Genomic DNA, 20253 nt, shown 5'->3' with positions numbered 1-20253 from the left:
TGCCCCAACCGCCTCACCCATCTTACAGCCGCATCAAAGGAGGTATATACCACCGAACAAAGTTCAGGATCTATACCATCATTGACCGACGCACCTTTTGGATAAGACAAATGATGAATGAGCCGAAACTTATTCGGCTCCTTCTTAGGCACCACACCTAACGGGGACACCCTCAATCCCAGAATCGGCGGCTCCTTGAAAGGACCCCGCCATCCGCCCCAACTCCACTTCCTTCTTTAACTTTTCCGCCACAACCCCTGCGTGAACAAGCGCGGACCTAAGATTCTTAAGAACCGTAGGCCCCGCCGTAACCACTGATGGAATACGAAAGCCAAACCTAAAACCATCCCCCAACAACCCGGCCGCAACCCGATCCGGATATCTATCTAGGAACACCTGCATCTCTTCCACCCGCACCGGCGTCCGTCCCTTTTCCAGCACCATCACCCCCCCTATTCTTACCCCCTTTGAAGCAACGGTTAGCTCCATGGGCTCCCCCACACCCCGTGCACTCGTGCTTAAATTTGCACTTGGCACCAAATCTGCAACTTCCTTCATTAAAAAGGAAGCACAACCCTTTTGCCGATGCTGCTGCCAACGCCCCAGGGGATGACCCCCCGGACTCCCCCCGAAAGGACTGCCCAGCCCTAGGAGGCGCCGTCACCCTCAACCACAACCCAATATCTTTATGATCCCACCGGATATCAGGCCTCACCGCCTTACGCTGCCGGAACTGCTCGTCATAACGGAGCCAGCCCACACCCCCATACACCCTATAAGCCTCCCCTATAGCGGTCCTGATAGCAAAAAAGCGCCGAAAAGCATTCCGGCGCCCGTTCACCAATGACACTTGCTAATATGGCAAACGCCTGTAGCCAATTAGCAAAAGTACGTGGAATCAATCGATGCCTACGCTTATCCTCTTCCTCCTTTTTCCCCTCATCCTTCTTACCCCTATCCAGGTTAAACCTTTCCAACGGGAGCAGCGAGAATATCTCCACATACTCCCCCTTCCAGATCTTTTCTCTCACTTCCTGCTTTAAATGAGCCCCCAGCGGCCCCTCAAAGCACACGTACACCTCACCCCGAGCCCTATCATCCAACCTTTGCCCCTCCTCCTCCCCCCCCCGCTTGCGTCTCCACTGACACCGACCCTGCCCCTGCCGTACCAACCTGCGTCCCTGACCCTAACCCCGGCACCACTCCCCACCCCGGCAAAGGAGACCCAGCGCCAGCACCCATACCTGACAACCAACCCGCCAATCCCCCCAAAAACTGCCCCAAACCTTTACCAAATTCACCCATGTTTCCACCCCCCCCCCACCCGGGAAACCCTGAGCTAAAAACAGATCCCCAACCAATCTCACCAGGCACCACGGGCGCTGTGACTCCCGCTGCCGTAGATCCTGACTCCCGCCGTAATGCCACTTCACCATCAAAGCTCCTGGACGTCGACGCTGCTCCTCCTGGACCATCTGCACGACCCTCTGCACCACGCTGGCTGGACGCCTGGATGAGACCGCAGCACCCACCACCGCAAGGGGATCTTCCTCCACACTGCTGGAATCTTCTCTGGGCCTGCCCTGGAACTCCTCTCCCCTCAGAGCAGCCCGAGGAACCCTGATGCTATCTGACTGCCGAGTGGACCGCCCGCTTAAGGAAGGCCTGGGCCGGTCCACCGTCCCTGGTCCCGCATCGAGTCGACTGCTGCAGGAACGGGGAAGGGGCGTCCCGCTCCTACCAGGGCCCCGCCGAGAATCGGGATTCCTCCCACGGCGAGAGCGGCTCGCAGGAGGCTGAGCGGCCGCTCTCCGCCGCCCGAGGGTCCACAGGGGGGCTCCCTATTCGGCGCCGGGCCCGGGGGGTGATTTCAGGGCTTAGGCGTGCCGGCGGTATACTCCGCCGCAGCCAGGCAGCCCTGGCAATGGGGGTAGCCACCGGAGCAGGCGATACAATGCAGGCGCCCACCTGCTCCTGTAGCCAGCCAGGCCCCCTCACCTCCGCTTCTCGCCTCAGCCTCTCCAGCATCTCCTCCACCGACATCCCTGGTGCCGACATCTTGAGGCCCGTCCTGCTCGTTTGTCTCCCCTGGCCGCACTGACCTCACTTCCGCCTCCTTCCTCAGTCACTGCTCCGGCCACGCCCCCCGCCGCCCTGGCAACTCCCGCCTTTCCTCTTACAACCGCCCCCCACAAACAACTAACCCTTTCCTCACCAGTCCTTCACCCGCCCGGCCTCTTCATGGTCCCACTCGTCCTCCCCCACCGCTGCGCTCCAGTCCGGCCTGACTTAACTCATCCTCTCAACCTGAAGCGTTCAGGTCAAACCTGTCTACTCGGCCTGAAACGTCCAGGTCTCCTTCTCGCCGCTGTAACCATGACTCCTCCTCCTGGCACCCTAGACACCCTTCTACACCTTACTTTCCTCCCTAGCTGTGTGTCCGCTCTGCTCACGGGAGCCTCTCCTGGGTTTCCTGCCTTACTCATCCAACGTCACTCTGCTTCTCAGGTCAAACCAGCACGTCGGTGCGTCCATCCTCTCGTCCATCAACACCTCAACTGGTTGTTATATCCTGCCCCGCATAACTCACTCACGTCGGCTCCTAACTTTTCCAGTCCCCAGGGCGAGTCGGGTCTCATCCGTCTAGCTTCAAGCTGTAAGGCAAGGGTATCGGGTCCACAGACACAGGTACGTTCTCAATTGCGATTGCTCATGGGCTTAGTAAATACGGAACACGGTCCTCGTGGCCTCTCCAGCTGCCATGTTTTGTCTTTAATTTCAGGTCTTACGTAAGGTCACTTCGAGGTCTTCCGAGCCATGTCGCAGGTATCGGACGTGGACGACGCATTGTCCCTCCCGGGTACCTCGGTCTCTGGTCAAGGCGGCCCAGAATCCCTTAGGAGGTGGACCGTACCAAGGCTCGTCGCGGAATTGAACAGAAGGGGCATCAGGCATCCAGCGTCAGCAAGAAAGGCCGAACTATACAGGCTGTTAATGTCGGAACCCGGTCCTTCAGAAGGGGAAGATTCGTCCCCATCCATTCAGCAATCTCTGGTGCAGTTGCAGGCCACCATGGATTCCCTCGCCTCTTCCGTGGCTGACATCAGGGCCAGGGTGGTGGACTTGGAATCCAGAACACTCCCGTCATCCCAGGCGGTGGTCCCACTCACCGACCCCTCTTCGTATCAGCTACTGGCACCAGGTACGGCTCCAGCAGTTCCTGTGGTAGCACCAGCACACTTCGTGCCGGACAATATTAAAAAAGACATCTTGGCAGGAAAGGATGTGAACCTGGCTTCCATTCTTATAGCATCCCATGATGCTGCTGACAACAAGACCTTTGATTGCGGGGAAATCTCGGTTGTTCTTAGGGCCAAGGATGCCCGTCTTAACCGCAAGCTCTCCGTCCCGGAGTTCGTTTTGGCCTTTAGCCTGTATAGAGATGTGATCTGCTCCGCCTACCCATTCCGGAGGGAGGAGCTGGATACGTATTTATACAGAGTCACTGATCTTGGGCACAAGTACGGCGGTACGGCCTTCTACGATTACCACCGCTCCTTCTCAGCTAAGGCCGCCGCTGCGCTGACTCAATTTCAGTTTTCCGTTAACTGGGCCACTCTTGATATGGAGTTGTTCTGCCGGCATTTCGCCGGCCTCCGTGCTCCCTCCTGTTCGACTTGCCAGTCGATCTTTCATTCCACGGAGTGGTGCCCCCAAGCAGCCACGGCTCAACCAGACAGGGTCACCCCCGGCCCCTCCCGGTCTCCCGCAGCCCCTCCTCCACAGACAAGTTAGGTAGACCCATTGTCTATCTTGGCAACAGCCAAGTCTGTAATAATTTTAACTTTGGCACTTGTCTCTTCAGTGGCTGCAGGGCCCTGCACATCTGCACCATTTGCTTCAGGGCTCACCCCAGGTCCACATGTCCGAAGAGGTTTTCCAAACAGCCGTGACTAGCCGACTGTAATATTGATCTCCTGGCTTTTCTGTTGCGGGAACATCCGGTTCCGGGATTTGTGGACTCCTTGATTTCCGGCCTCTGCTTTGGCTTTAACACTGGGATGGTGGCGCTCCCCCACTCTAACTGGGTGTGCGACAATCTTCAGTCGGCCAGGTCGGATCCCGCCGCTGTTCAGGAGCTCCTGAACTCGGAGGTTGAGAAAGGGTTCCTTTTGGGCCCTTTCAACCTGATTCCATTTTCTCGTTGGCGGATCAGCCCCATAGGAGTTGTATAAAAAAAAGAATCCAATAAAAAACGCTTGATCTATGACCTCTCAGCCCCTCATGATTCCATCATCCCTAGTATCAACTCATTAATTCCATCCGAAGAGTTTGCCATGAGGTATGCGTCCATCGATGAGGCCATTGCTCTCGTCCTCAGGGCTGGGAAAGGCGCCTGGTTGTCTAAAACCGACATCGCAGACGCATTCAAGCTACTACCAATCGCACCACATTTATGGCAATTCTATGGCATACAATGGGAGAGCAGGTTTAATTTTGCTAAACGTTTGACCTTCGGCTCAAAAAGCAGCCCATGGTTGTTCGACCAACTGGCTCAGGCATTACACTGGATTCTGATCCAACATGGAAGTACTCCATCGGTCATCCACTACTTGGACGACTTTCTCCTCATAGAACAACCACAATGCCACCCGTCAGGGCTTCACTCTCTCCTGGAGCTTTTTTCCTCCTTACTCATTCCTATATCGCAGGGCAAGACCTCTGGTCCTGCCACCTCCATCACCTTCCTGGGCATTATCCTGGATTCTGACAGGATGGAAGCCAGGCTACCGGAAGTCAAGTTGGCCCAAATCCGCGAAGTCGTTTCCGGGGCTCTAGCATCTTCCCAGTTGACCAAGGTAGAGTTACAGTCCCTCCTGGGTAGATTAAATTTTGCTTTAAGGGTGATGCCCCAGGGTAGGGCCTTTATTTCACGTCTGCTCTCGCTCCTCCCAGCAGCCCCAGAACCCAATAGCATTGTTCACTTAGACAGGGCAGACATGGCAGACTTACGCATGTGGAACGACTTCCTTTCAGCATGGAACGGGGTTAGCCTGTTCGTCCCATCCTGGACCCAATCTTCAGCTAGGGTGTTTTCCGATGCCGCGGCTTCCCGGGGGTTCGCAGCAATCTTTGGGTCCCACTGGTTAGCTGGACCATGGCTGCCTCAGGCCCTCAGTTCTTCTCCGTTCCTGCAATTTTATCCCATCGTGGCAGCAGCCACGACCTGGGGTCACCTATGGGCCAATTCCAGTGTCATGTTCATATCAGACAGTCAAGACTTGGTGGACATCATTACCAAGGGTCGAGCCAAGTCTTCAAAAATCATGTCCCTTCTGCGCAAACTGGTCTGGCTGTCCATGATTAACAACTTTCACTTTTCATGTTCCCACATTTCAGGTGTTAGCAACACTGCGGCCGATGCATTATCTCGCTTCAATTTTCACACGTTTTTTCAGGCATGTCCAGAAGCCGACTAGACCGGGGCACGGATTCCCAGATTCAGCGACCTAATGTTGGATTAGGGTCACTACTGGCAACGGCCAAGGACCTCATGCACCGATCCCTCTCCGTCAACACGGCCCGCAATTATCGCACCGGTTGGAATCTTTTTTCAAAATTCACCATAGATCATCCCCAACGGGATACAGCTTTCACACCCTATATCATGGCTTTCATGGCCCATTGTCATGTCAATCTTAAACTGGCTCCCAACACCATCCGCTTGTACCTTGCCGGGGCGCAGCATTTCTTGGTACTACAGAATCCGGAACATCGCTCTGCGTTCACGTCTCAAGCCGTCAAAGCCACACTTAGGGGCATTGAGAAGAGCAGTAGGGACACGACTCCTTCTCGACGGCCGGTCTCCGGCGAACTTTTTAGGCAGCTATCAGCAATCCTAAATGGAAACCCTTTTGGCCGTTCCTTCAGTCTGGTTATCAAGGCCACAATGTATTTAAGCTTCTACGGCTTCCTGCGCCCCGGAGAGTTCTCCGTTACTTCCCCAAGGGCGACCTTCCTAAAGAGGAAACAACTATCCTGGAACCAGGATCACCTCGTTTTAAGCCTTCCTTCCACGAAGACGTCTCAGACCGAACCCCCAACACAGATTCGCTTCTTTGAGTCCAAGAACGCCTGGTGTCCGGTTCTTGTACTCCGGCATTTCTTGAACACCATACTATCTCCGGACCCCGAATCACCTCTACTTCCGTTCCAAGGGAAACCCCTATTCACGCTGCAGTTCGTATCCCACATCAGATCCCTGGTCGCAGGGTTGGGGGTAGACCCCAAAACGATATCCGGTCATTCTTTCCGCATCGGAGCGGCATCTGCAGCCTCCAAGGACGGGACACCTCCGCACGTCATACGTCATATGGGTAGGTGGAGATCTGCCTGTTTTTCTTGGTACATTCCGGATCCGCAATCAGAAACCCGTGAAGTGTTCCCTTCTTTGGCTTTGTAATGTATATTAAATGACATTTGTTTTCCCTACTCATTGTCTTTTTGGCCCTCTTTTAGGCCTGCCCACGTGACGTGGCTCCTGGCACACATCAGCCATTGTTAGGGTCTCTTCCCTTCATGCTACGGACCGTGGCCACGGACACAAGTGGTTAAGGCTGTGTGCAGTCTGTATTTGTGGGCGGGGCCAGGTCACCCCTTTTAAACCCCGCTCCTTAACTATCCTCGCCACGTACCCCGTTTCTACCCCCCCCCCTTTTTTCTTTCTTGTCCTTTTTACTCTACCTAGGGTGGGCCCTCTTTTAGGCCTGCCCACGTGACGTGGCTCCTGGCACACATCAGCCATTGTTAGGGTCTCTTCCCTTCATGCTACGGACCGTGGCCACGGACACAAATAAAAAATTATAGGGAATGTCACTGGGGTATTTAGGATTTGGAAACATCAGACAGGAGAGGCCCTGCTGCCGCTTTGTTGACTCTAGATAACTTCTGCCTGATCGCACGTCCCCATGACATCCACGATCCAATTGGATATCTTCTCTATCAACTTTCGATGTTCTTTTCTGAGCCTACCATGTTGATCACAGTTATCAGCGAATCAGGGTTCCACGCCGGAGAGGGATACCACATCCAAGGGAGGTCAATGGCTGGAATGTGATCGAGCTGAAATGTGGGACAAGTTATTAAAGCGGAAGAATCGAATGAAAGGGCCAATTAAAGACGAATTTTGCAAATTTAATTCCCTGGCACCTATGCAGAGCAGGGGTTTTTCATTGCCAGAAATGGGTTAATGTCACCCACTAATGGAACAGATGATTTTGAAAAATTTCGGTCCCTGTCACCGGGGTTTATTTACGGCAAAAATTTTAAAATGTCACCCAAGAATGTAACAGAAAACTTTGTAAAATTTATTAACCTGTCTACTAGGTAGAGCAGGGGTATATCACAGCCAAAAATTGGTTAATTTCACCCGAGAATGTAACAGGCAAAATAGTGAAATTTTGTTACCTGTCTACTAGGTAGAGCAGGGTTATATCACAGCCAAAAATTGGTGAATTTCACCTGAATATGTAACAGACAAATTAATGAAATTCTTTTACCTGTCTACTAGGTATAGCTGTCATATATTTCAGCCATAAATTGTTGCATTTAACACGAAAATGTAACAGACAAATTAGTGAAATATTTTTACCTGTCTACTAGGTGCAGCCGGGGTATATCACACCCAAAAAATTTTGAATTTTAACCAAATATGTAACAGACAAATTAGTGAAATGTTACCTGTCTACTAGGTAGAGCAGGGGTATATCACAGCCAAAAATTGGTGAATTTCACCCGAATATGTAACAGACAAATTAATGACATTTTTTTACCTGTCTACTTGGTATGACAGTGGTATATCACAGCCAAAAATTGCTAAATTTCACCCAAAAATGTAACAGACAAATTAGTGAAATGACATAAAATAAAATACGTACAAATTAAAAAAAATAAACTTGATTTATGAGGTGGAGGTGCATATGGAGTAGGAGTTTGAGGAGGCGGTGGACATAGCGATGTAGGTGGAAGTGGCGGTGGAGGAGGACGAGGTAGCCAACACTGTTTTTTGGTTTAAATTTTTTTGTTTTTGTTTTTTTAAATTAGGGTACACTCCAAAAGGGTGTGAAATATCCAAAATACAACAATGAGCAATTGCGCTGTAGTATAACAATGGCTGGATAAGGCCAGTATACATGTCTAAAATGCACAAGGTACGGACAAGTCCTGTGGAATCCATGCCTGGTTCATTTTAATGAACGTGAGCTTGTCCACATTGGCTGTGGACAGGCGGCTGCGCTTGTCTGTGATAACACCCCCTGCAGTGCTAAACACACGTTCAGACAATACACTGGCTGCAGGGCAGGCCAGCACCTCCAAGGTGTAAAGGGCAAGCTCAGGCAATGTGCCCAATTTGGAGACCCAGAAGCTGAAGGGGGCAGACCCGTCATTCAGCACGTGTAGGCGTGTGCACACATACTGCTCCACCATGTTGGTGAAATGATGCCTCCTGCTAAGACATTCCATATCAGCTGGTGGTGCTGGTTGTTGTGGCGTGCTGACAAAGCTTTTCCACATTTCGGCCATGCTAACCCTGCCTTCTGAGGTGCTGGTGGTGCCCCAGCTGCATTGGCGACCTCTTCCTCCTCTGCCTTTGCCTTGTGCTTCCACTGTGCCCACGCTGTTAGGTGGGAATGCCAACAGCAGCGCGTCTACCAGCATGCACTTGTACTCACGCATCTTACGATCACACTACAGTGATGGAATTAAGGATGGTACGTTGTCCTTGAAATGGGGATCCAGCAGCATTGCCACCCAGTAATCAGCACAAGTTAGACCCTGCAGCATGTAATCGCTCATGTGTGCCAGGCTGCCCAGAGGCAACGAAAAGCTGTCCTCTGTGGGAGGTGTATCGTATGTGTCCAGTGATGGCCATGAGCTGGTTTGGGTTCCACCCTGCTGTGAACATGGTTCCTCCTCCTCCATCGTCTAATCCTCATCCTCCACCTCGTCATCCTCCAGAACTGTGCCCTGGCTGGACAATTGTGTACCTGCCGTTTGTGGGTGCAGGAACCCACCCTCGGAGCCACTTGTGAATGACTGGCCGGAAACCCTATGAAATGATCTTTCTTCCTCCTCCTCCTCCTGTGCCACATCCTCTTCCATGATCGCCAACAGCGTTTTTTCAAGGAGTCATAGAAGTGGGATAGTAACGCTGAGAACGGCGTTATCGGCACTGGCCATGTTGGTGGAGTACTCGAAACAGCGCAACAAGGAACACAGGTCTTGCATGGAGGCCCAGTCATTGGTGGTGAAGTGGTGCTGTTCCGCAGAGCGACTCACTCGTGTGAGAGGCCACAGGCCCACAAACTGTACTGTGTGCACACCACTCATATCGGGTGGCACAGTACCTTGCAGATAAAAAAGTCATTTAATTTTTTCTCTGTAATATAATTGCAGTTGCCTGCCAGTGTGTGTCAGGCCCACTGACTGTACTGTGCCCACTGCTAGTGCCCACCACTCATCGGGTGGCACAGTATGTACCTTGCAGATAAAAAAGTCATTTAATTTCTTATCTGTAATATAATTGCAGTTGCCTGCCACTGAGTGTCAGGCCCACAGATTGTACTGTGCCCACTGCCCACCACTCATATCGGGTGGCACAGTACCTTGCAAATAAAAAAGTCATTTAATTTTTTCTCTGTAATATAATTGCAGTTGCCTGCCAGTGTGTGTCAGGTCCACTGACTGTACTGTGCCCACTGCCAGTGCCCACCACTCATATCGGGTGGCACAGTACCTTGAAGATAAAAAAGTCATTGAATTTTTTCTCTGTAATATAATTACAGTTGCCTGCCAGTGAGTGTCAGGCCCACAGACTGTACTGTGCCCACTGCCCACCACTCATATCGGGTGGCACAGTATTGCAGATAAAAAAGTAATTTAATTTTTTCTCTGTAATATAATTGCAGTTGCCTGCCAGTGTGTCAGGCCCACAGACTGTACTGTGCCCACTGCCCACCACTCATATCGGGTGGCACAGTACCTTGCAGATAAAAAAGTCATTTAAATTTTACCCTTTAATATAATTGCAGTTGCCTGCCAGTGAGTGTCAGGCCCACAGACTGTACTGTGCCCACTGTCCACCACTCATATCGGGTGGCACAGTACCTTGCAGATAAAAAAGTCATCAAATTTTTTCTCTGTAATATAATTGCAGTTGCCTGCCAGTGTGTGTCAGGCCCACTGACTATACTGTGCCCACTGCCAGTGCCCACCACTCATATCGGGTGGCACAGTACCTTGCAGATAAAAAAGTCATTTAATTTATTCTCTGTAATATAATTGCAGTTGCCTGCCAGTGAGTGTCAGGCCCACAAACTGTACTGTGCCCACTGCCCACCACTCATATCGGGTGTCACAGTACCTTGCAGATGAAAAAGTCATTTAATTTTTATCCTTTAATATAATTGCAGTTGTCTGCCAGTGAGTGTCAGGCCCACAGACTGTACTTTGCCAACTGCCCACCACTCATATCGGGTGGCACAGTACCTTGCAGATAAAAAGTCATTTCATTTTTTCTCTGTAATATATTTGCAGTTGCCTGCCAGTGTGTATCAGGCCTACTGACTGTACTGTGCCCACTGCCAGTGCCGACTACTCATATCAGGTGGCTCAGAACCTTGCAGATAAAAAGTAATTAAATTTTTACCCTTTAATATAATTGCAGTTGCCTGCCAGTGAATGTCAGGCCCACAGACTGTACTGTGCCCACTGCCCACCACTCATATCGGGTGGCACAGTACCTTGCACGCATAGTACCACTAATCTAAAAAAAAAAATGACAGGCAGAGGCAGGCCACCCCGCAGGGGCCGTCGTGGTCGTGGTGCTGTGATTTCCGTTGGCCCTAGAATAATGCCCATTGTTCAGAGGCCACGTACCCTGAACTCGAAAAGTTCTGAGGACATAGTTGACTGACTTACACAGTACACCCAATCTTCTACTGCTTCCGCTTGGAATCCTCCTCCAGCTCAGCTTCGGGCACCTCTCAAGTTACCACTCGCCGCCCGCCGCCACCACCAACACTAGCACCACAGCCGCTTCACTTGATCTGTCAGAGGAGTTATTTACACATCAGTTTAAAGAAATGAGTGATGCGCAACCATTATTGCCAGAGGATGTAGATAACAGGGATATGTCTCAGTCAGGCAGCATTACACACATGAACGTATGGTGTGATGATGATGATGTTGTACCGGCTACTGCTTCCTTTGCTGAGTTGTCAGATACAAGTGAAGTCGATGATGATGACGATGTGTCCATGGATGTCACGTGGGTGCCAGCTCAAAAAGAAGAAGAACAGGGGGAAAGTTCAGATGGGGAGACAGAGAGGAGGAGGAGACGAGTTGGAAGCAGGGGGAGGTCGTCGCAAGGAGCTAGTGGCACAGTCAGGCAGCATGTATCGGCACCCGGGGTCAGCCAGACAGCATGCCAATCAACGCATGCTGTTGCCACCACCAGAATGCCGTCATTGCAAAGCTCAGCAGTGTGGCATTTTTTTGTGTGTCTGCCTCTAAAAACAGCGATGCCATTTGCAACCTGTGCCAAAAGAATCGTGGTAAGTCCAACACCCACCAAGTTCAACTGCTTTACGAAGGCACATGATCTCACATCACAAACGCCTATGGGATCAACAAGCAGTACACAAACTCAAAGCCACCATCCTCCTCCTGGTCCAGCATCTTCAGCCACGTCAACCACTGCTGTCCTCCTTGCCCCCTCTCAACCACCCGCCACTCCGCCTCTCACCTTCAGCAGTTCCTGCTCATCTGCCCACAGTCAGGTGTCTGTCAAGGAATTGTTTGAGCGTAAGAAGCCAATGTCACAGAGTCACCCCTTTGCCCGGCGTCTGACATCTGGCTTGTCGGAACTCTTAGCCCGCCAGCTTTTACCATAAAAGCTGGTGGAGTCTGAGGTGGAGAATTTGTATCTATTGGGACACCGCAGTGGAAGGTACCCGGCCGAATTTTTTTTTTCACAAAAGGCAATCCCCAACCTGTACTCTATTGTGGAAAAGGAAGTCATGGCATGTCTGGCACACAGTGTTGGGGCAAGGGTCCATCTGACCACTGATACCTGGTCTGCAAAGCACAGTCAGGGCATGTATATCACGTACACTGCGCATTGGGTAAACCTGCTGACGGCTGCCAAGCATGGAATGCGTGGCTCTGCAGAGGCGTTGGTGACACCGCCACCACTTGCAGGCAGGCCTGCTGCCACCTCCTCTACTCCTCCTACCCCATCCTCTTCGCTAACCTCCTCGGCTGAGTCCTCTGCTGCTGCTGCGTCTTGCTCCACATCAACTGCACCCCCCCCCCCCAGCTCCCCAGGGGCTATTCCATATCCCGGATATGACAGTGTCACGCCATCTTGGGGTTGACTTGCCTGAAAGCAGAGAGTCACACCGGACCAGCACGCCTGTCCGCCCTGAATGCACAGGTGGATCAGTGGCTGACCCCGCACCAACTGGAGATCGGCAAAGTGGTGTGTGACAAAGGAAGCAATTTGTTGGCGGCATTGAATTTGGGCAAGTTGACACATGTGCCGTGCATGGCACATGTGTTGAATCTGACCATACAACGCTTTGTGTATAAGTTTCCCAGGCTTACAGGACGTCCTCAAGCAGGCCAGGAAGGTGTGTGACCATTTCAGGCGTTCCTACATGGCCATGGCGCACTTTTTCGATATTCAGCGGCGAAACAACATGCCAGTGAGGCGCTTGATTTGCGACAGCCCGACACGTTGGAATTCAACATCCTAATGTTCGACCGCCTGCTCCAACAAGAAAAAAACGTCAATGAGTATTTGTATGACCGGGGTGCTAGGACAGCCTCTGCAGAGCTGGGTATTTTTTTGCCACGTTACTGGACGCTCATGCGCAATGCCTGTGGGCTCATGCGTCCTTTTGAGGAGGTGACAAACCTAGTCAGTCGCACCGAAGGCACCATCAGCGACATCATCCCATTTGTTTTCTTCCTGGAGCGTGCCCTGCGAAGAGTGCTGGATCAGGCCGTAGATGAGCGTGAAGAGGAAGAGGAAGAGTTGTGGTCACCATCACCACCAGAAACAGCCTTATCATCATCGCTTGCTGGACCTGCGGCAACGCTGGAAGAGGAGTCTGAGGAAGAGGAGTCAGAGGAGGAATGTGGCTTTGAGGTGGAGGAAGACCAACCACAGCAGGCATCCCAGGGTGCTCGTTGTCACCTATCTGGTACCCTTGGTGTTGTACGTGACTGGGGGGAAGAACAGACTTTCAATGAGATCAGTGAGGATGAGAAACGGGACATGAATAGCTCGGCATCCAATCTTGTGCAAATGGGGTCTTTCATGCTGTCATGCCTGTTGAGGGATTCTCGTATAAAAAGGCTGAAGGAGAATGACCTGTACTGGGTGGCCACGCTACTAGACCCCCGGTATAAGCAGAAAGTGGCTGAAATGTTACCGAATTACCGGAAGTCGGAAAGGATGCAGCAGTTTCAAAACAAGTTAAAAAGTATGTTTTACACAGCGTATAAGGGTGATGTCACAGCACAACGGGAATCTAACAGGGGAAGAGGTGAAAGTAATCCTCCTCCTACCACGACCATGCCGGCAAGGACAGGATGCTTTACAGACGTGTTGTTGATGGAGGACATGCAGAGCTGTTTAAGTCCTACGCATCGCCACAGCCCTTCGGGGTCCACCCTCAGAGAACGACTCGACCGACAGGTAGCAGACTACCTCGCCTTAACTGCAGATATCGACACTCTGAGGAGCGATGAACCCCTTGACTACTGGGTGTGCAGGCTTGACCTGTGGCCTGAGCTATCCCAATTTGCGATAGAACTTCTGGCCTGCCCCGCTTCAAGTGTCCTGTCAGAAAGGACCTTCAGCGCAGCAGGAGGTATTGTCACTGAGAAGAAAAGTCGCCTAGGTCAAAAAAGTCTAGATTACCTCACCTTTATTAAGATGAATGAGGCATGGATCCCGAAGGGACTGACAGTGGGGGATGCATTTGACTAAAAAAGGCCTGATGAGATGCCTTGGGCTAAAAATGGTCCAGACGCTGCTATACTTAATCTCTGCATGCAGGATGACTTGCGTGACTTCTCCGCCACCAACTAGGGTTCAAGCCACAATGTTTTAGTGCACTTTCTGCCTGGAAAACATAATTTTTATAGCAGCGGTTGCAACAATACATAATTTTTCTAGTATGTGTACATGCCTAATTTTTCTGGCCTCTGGTTCTGCACTGTGGCTGCAAAAACAAAACAAAAAAAAAGGCACATACATGTGTCAATTCCCCTTCATGATCGATACCTTGTTGTGGTGAAGGGGCTTGGGTATCACAATGAAGTGATCACCTCTATGAGTGTTTTGGCAATGGCAATGTTGGCACACCCCAGATGATAAGGTCGTTGCTTCATTGTGAACAGACCAAAAGCGATCGGCTGGATAATTTTGCATAGAAAGAACATTAATTTTCTTTGTGATCATCTAAGGTGATCATTAAAGCCTACTAGGCCAAAAATGGGCCCACACTGCAGAGTCATTGTTTTCTGGGTCAGTTGCTTTGAAAAACCGCCATCGCCTGCAATCTCCCAAACGTGCGCACGAGCACAGTCATCACTACACCAAGATTGACGCTATTGACAACTCTTTGCGGTTGTCTAAAATCTATTCAATACACGTCCCCTGATAGGGGACGTAACAGGGATTAAACTGAATAGTACTACTTAACACACCACTCATATAAGGTGGCACAGTACATTGCACGGCGCACACGCAGTGCCCCAAATTGGAAGTAAGAGGACCAACCAAGCATCTTTATCCATCTCCCGGTTCCTAAAATCTATTCCATACACCGGCCCCTGATAGGGGACGTAACAGGGATTAAACTGATAGGAATAGTACTACTTAACATACCACTCATATAGGGTAGCACAGTACATTGCACGGCGCACGCGCAGTGCCCCAAATTAGAAGTAAGAGGACCGACCAAGCATCTTTTTCCATCTCCCGGTTCCTAAAATCTATTCCAAACACCGGCCCCTGATAGGGGACGTAACAGGGATTAAACTTATAGGAATAGTACTACTTAACACACCACTCATATAGGGTGGCACAGTACATTGCACGGCGCACGCGCAGTGCCCCGAATTTGAAGTAAGAGGACCGACCAAGCATCTTTTTCCATCTCCCGGTTCCTAAAATCTGTTCCATACACCGGCCCCTGATAGGGGACAAAACAGAGATTAAACTGGTAAGAACAGATTTTTTTAATTTAAAAAAAAGAGGACAGCCTCTGCGGAGCTGGGTATTTTTTGGCCGTGTTACTGAATGCTCATGCACAATGGCTGTAGGCTCATGCGTCCTTTTGCGGAGGTAACAAACCTGGTCAGTCAAACCCAAGGCAACATCATCAACCTCATCCCATATGCATTTTTTCTGGAGCGTGCCCTGCGAAGAGTGCTGGATCAGGCCATAGATGAGCATGAAGAGGAAGAGTTGTGGTCACCATCACCACAAGAAGCAGCCTTGTCGTCGTTGATTGCTGGACCTGCGGCAACGCAGAGAGAGGAGTCTGAAGAAGAGGAGTCAGAGGAGGAAGGTGGCTTTGAGGAGGTGGAAGACCAACCACAGTAGGCGTCCCAGGGGCTTGTTGTCACCTTTCGGGGACCCTTGGTTTTGTACGTGCCTGGGTGGAGGAAGAGACCTTCAATGACGTCAGTGAGGACAAGAAACAGGACATGGCTAGCTTGGTATCCAACCTTGTGCAAATGGGGAGTTTGCGGCTGTGCAAATGGACTGTTTGCGGTTGTTTGCGGTGCGTTAAACGGGGAGTTTGGCCTGTCAGAGTTTGGTCTGTCACTGTGAAGCGGGCGTAACCCTTACACTACCTGATAGATACAACATCATACCTGATGTTTTAAAGCACGTTATTCCAAACAATTTAGGAATGTTAGGTGATTTATGCCCTTTATGGATTAAAAACCAACTCTGCGTCAACTACGTAATTTTCCATGGGAGTTTTGCCATGGTTCCCCCTCCGGCATGCCACAGTCCAGGTGTTAGTCCCCTTGAAACAACCTTTCCATCACTATTGTGGCCAGAAAGAGTCCCTGTGGGTTTTAAATTTTGCCTGCCTATTAAAGTCTATGGCGGTTCGCCCGTTCGCGAACATTTGCGGAAATTTGCGGAAGTTCGCGAACGGAAAATTTAATGTTCATGACATCTCTAGTTAGGGGACGGAAAAGAGAGTTATTGCAAGTGGGACAAACTCTAAAAAGGCTAGAGTCAGTGGTGGGGTACCACAAGAATCTGTGTTAAGCCCATTTAGCCCAGTTCTCCAGAATCTCTTTATCAGTTATCTTGTGAATGAGACGAGAGTGAAGTGTCAGTTCGTACATATGACACAAAATTGTGTAGGATACTTAAAATACAGCTTAATATTCAAATATTACAGGAGAACCTAGAGAAGCTTATAGAGTGGGCAAGAGCATGGCAGATGAATCTTAATATTGATAAATGTAGAGTAATGCGCTTAAGTCACACTAATCGTATAGCTGCCTATACATTACATAGAATGGGGATATCAGTACAAGAAAAGGCATGGGTACTCCAGCTACAAGTAAGCTAAGCAGCAGTACTCAATGTCAAAAGCATAGACATTTGTAGGGTTTTATAAAAGAGATCTAAAAACCCAGGGCAGCCAGATTTTCAAACGGGATGGGGGATCTTATAATGAGAAGCTTAACCCCTTAACGCAGAACATCGTGCATGTACGGCGGGGGATACATTGCCAGAATGCATTTCGCCGTACATTCACGGCGGGATGATCGGGCGGGCTTGGTCTCCTAGTTCTCCTGTCTGTGTACTACTCACTGTAGTACACGAACAGGCAATGCATTACAATACAAATGTATTGTAATGCACTGCAGAGAGGATCAGAGCCCCAAAAGTTGAAGTCCCAGAGTGGGACAGAATAAAGTTTAAAAAAAATATGTAAAAAAAAGTGTTTTGAATAAAAAACATGCCCCAGTCCCCTGATTGTCTAAGAAAAAAAAGAAAAAAAAAGAAAGACCGCGCATATTAGGTATCGCTGCCGCGTCCGTAACGAACGTCTCTATAAATATATCATATGATCCACCCCGTCCGATAGAAAAATAAAAAATAAAAACTGTGTAAAAAAAAAAGCCATTCATGTCACCTTACATCACTAAAAGTGCAGCACCAAGCGATCAAAAGGCATATGATCCCAAAAATAGTACCAATCTAACCGTCACCTCATCCCGCAAAAAATTAGCCACTACAAAGGACAATCGCCAAAAAATAAAAAAAACTATGGCTCTCAGACTATGGAGACTCTAAAACATGATTTTTTTTGGTTTCAAAAATGCTTTTACTGTGTTAAATGTAAAAAAAAAAAGTATACATATTAGGTATCGCCACGTCCTTAAAAACCTGCTTTATAAAAATACAACATGACCTAACCCCTCAGGTGAACACCGTAATTTTTTTTTTAAAAAGTGTAAAAAAAGCCTTTTTTTTTTCACCTTACATCACAAAAAGTGTAATAGCAAGCAATCAAAAAGTCATATGCACCCAAGAATTGTACCAATCAAACCGTCATCTCATTCCACAAAAATGATACCCTACCTAAGAGAATCGCCCAAAAAATAAAAAATTTATGGCTCTCAGACTATGTTGTTTTTTCAAAAATAATATTAGTGTATAAAACTTAAACAAATAAAAAAGTAAACATATTAGGTATCACCGCGTCCGTATCAACCTTCTCTATAAAAAAATATCACATGATTTAACCCCTCAGGTGAATACCATAAAAAAAAAAAACTGTATCAAAAAAGCCATTTTTTTTTCACCTTACATCACAAAAAGTGTAATAGCAATTAGCAAGCAATCAAAAAGACATTTGCACCCCCAAAATAGTGCCAATCAAACCGACATCTCATCCCACAAAAATGATACCCTACTAAGATAATCGCCCAGAAACTGAAAAAAAACTATGGCTCTCAGAATATGGAGACACTAAAACATGATTTTATTTTTTTTGGTTTCGAAAATTATATTATTGTGTAAAACTTACATAAGTAAAAAAAAAGTATACATATTAGGTATCGCAGCATCCGTAATAACCTGCTCTATAAAAAAAATTACATGACCTAACCCCTCAGGTGAATACCATAAAAAAAAAAAGGTGTAAAAAAAAAAAGCCTTTTTTGTCACCTTACATTACAAAAAGTGTAAAAGCAAGCAATCAAAAAGTCATATGCACCCCAAAATAGTGCCAATAAAACCAGCATCTCATTCTGAAAGAAATGACCCCTGCACAAGACAGTCACCCAAAAAATAAATAAAACTATGTCTTTCAGAATGTGGAGACACTAAAGAATCATTTTTTTTAAAGGGAATCTGTCACCTGCTTTTAGCATTTTAAGATGTCACCATCGCCATGTTCACTAAAGTACCTTATTTCCTGCAGTCTTCTTCTTACTTTATTTTGTTTTGTCCTTTTGATAAAAAAGCCCTTTTTATGATATGCTAATGAAGCTCCAAAGTGCCCAGAGGGGCATTTTTTTCCTCTCTGGAAGAAGGACGGGACATTTCTAGAAGGTAGACGATGACGTGGGGAGGGGGCAGAACCGTTTGCTGGGGCTGTGGGAGGTTATTTCAGGATCAGGAGGCGTTCTTGGGATTCAAATTAAGGCGGGTTAGGCACTGCAGGGGGGCGTCACTGGGCACCAGAGAGGAAAAAAAACGCCCCTCTGGGCACCTTGGAGCTTCATTAGCATATCATAAAAAGGGCTTTTTTATCAAAAGGACAAAACTAAATAAAGTAAGAAGAAGACTGCAGGAAATAAGATACTTTAGTGAACATGGCGATGGTGACAGCTTAAAATGGTAAAAGCAGGTGACAGATTCCCTTTAAATGCTTTGTTATGTAAAACTGAAACAAACAACCAGAAAAGTAGTCATATTTGGTATTGTTGCGTCCGTGACAACCTGCTCTATAAAAATACCACATGATCTAACCTGTCAGATGAATGTTGTAAATGACAAAATATAAAAACGGTGCCAAAACAGCTATTTCTTGTTACCTTGCCTCACTAAAAGTGTAATATAGAGCAACCAAAAATCATATGTACCCTAAAATAGTACCAACAAAAGTGCCACCCTATCCCGTAGTTTCTAAAATGGGGTCTCTTTTTTTGAGTTTCCACACTAGGGGTGCATCAGGGGGGCTTAAAATGGGACATGGTGTCAAAAAAACAGTCCAGCAAAATCTGCCTTCCAAAAACCGTATGGCATTCCTTTCCTTCTGCGCCCTGCCATGTGCCTGTACAGCATTTTACGACCACATATGAGGTGATTCTGTAAACTACAGAATCATAGCCATAAACATTGAGTTTTTTTTGGCTGTTAACCCTTGCTTTGTAACTGGAAATAAATTATTAAAATGGAAAATCTGCCAAAAAAGTGAAATTTGGAAATGTTATCTCTATTTTCTATTAATTCTTGTGGAACACCTAAAGGGTTAACAAAGTTTGCAAAATCAGTTTTAAATACCTTGAGGGGTGTAGTTTGTAAAATGGTGTCATTTTTGGGTGGTTTCTATTATGTAAGCCTCACAAAGTGACTTCAGACCTAAACTGGTCCTGAAAAAGTGGGTTTTAGAAATTTTCTAAAAAATTTCAAGATTTGCTTCTAAACTTATAAGCCTTGTAACGTCCCCAAAAAATAAAATGGCATTCACAAAATGATCCAAACATGAAGTAGACTTATAGGGAATGTAAATTAATAACTATTTTTAGAGGTATTACTATGTATTATAGAAGTAGAGAAATTGAAACAATTTTTGGTAAATTTGGTATTTTTTTATTAATAAAAATAATGTTTTTTTTAATCCATTTTACCAGTGTCATGAAGTAAAATATGTGACGAAAAAACAATCTCAGAATGGCCTGGATAAGTAAAAGCGTTTTAAAGATATTCACACATAAAGTGGCCTGGTCCTTAAGGTGAAAATGAGCCCGGTCCTTAAGGGGTTAAAATTGGGCTTGTTCAGCTTGGAATAAAGACACCTTTGAGGTGGCCTTCTTTACATGTACAAATATATGTGTGGTCAATACAAGGAACTGGCGCAGGATTTATTCATTCCAAGGAGTTTACAAAGGAACCAGGAGACGTTCCTTACA

The sequence above is a fragment of the Bufo bufo genome, chromosome 3 (assembly GCF_905171765.1).
Source record: "Bufo bufo chromosome 3, aBufBuf1.1, whole genome shotgun sequence".
Classification (NCBI taxonomy): domain Eukaryota; kingdom Metazoa; phylum Chordata; class Amphibia; order Anura; family Bufonidae; genus Bufo; species Bufo bufo.
Note: the sequence above shows the minus strand (reverse complement) of the source record.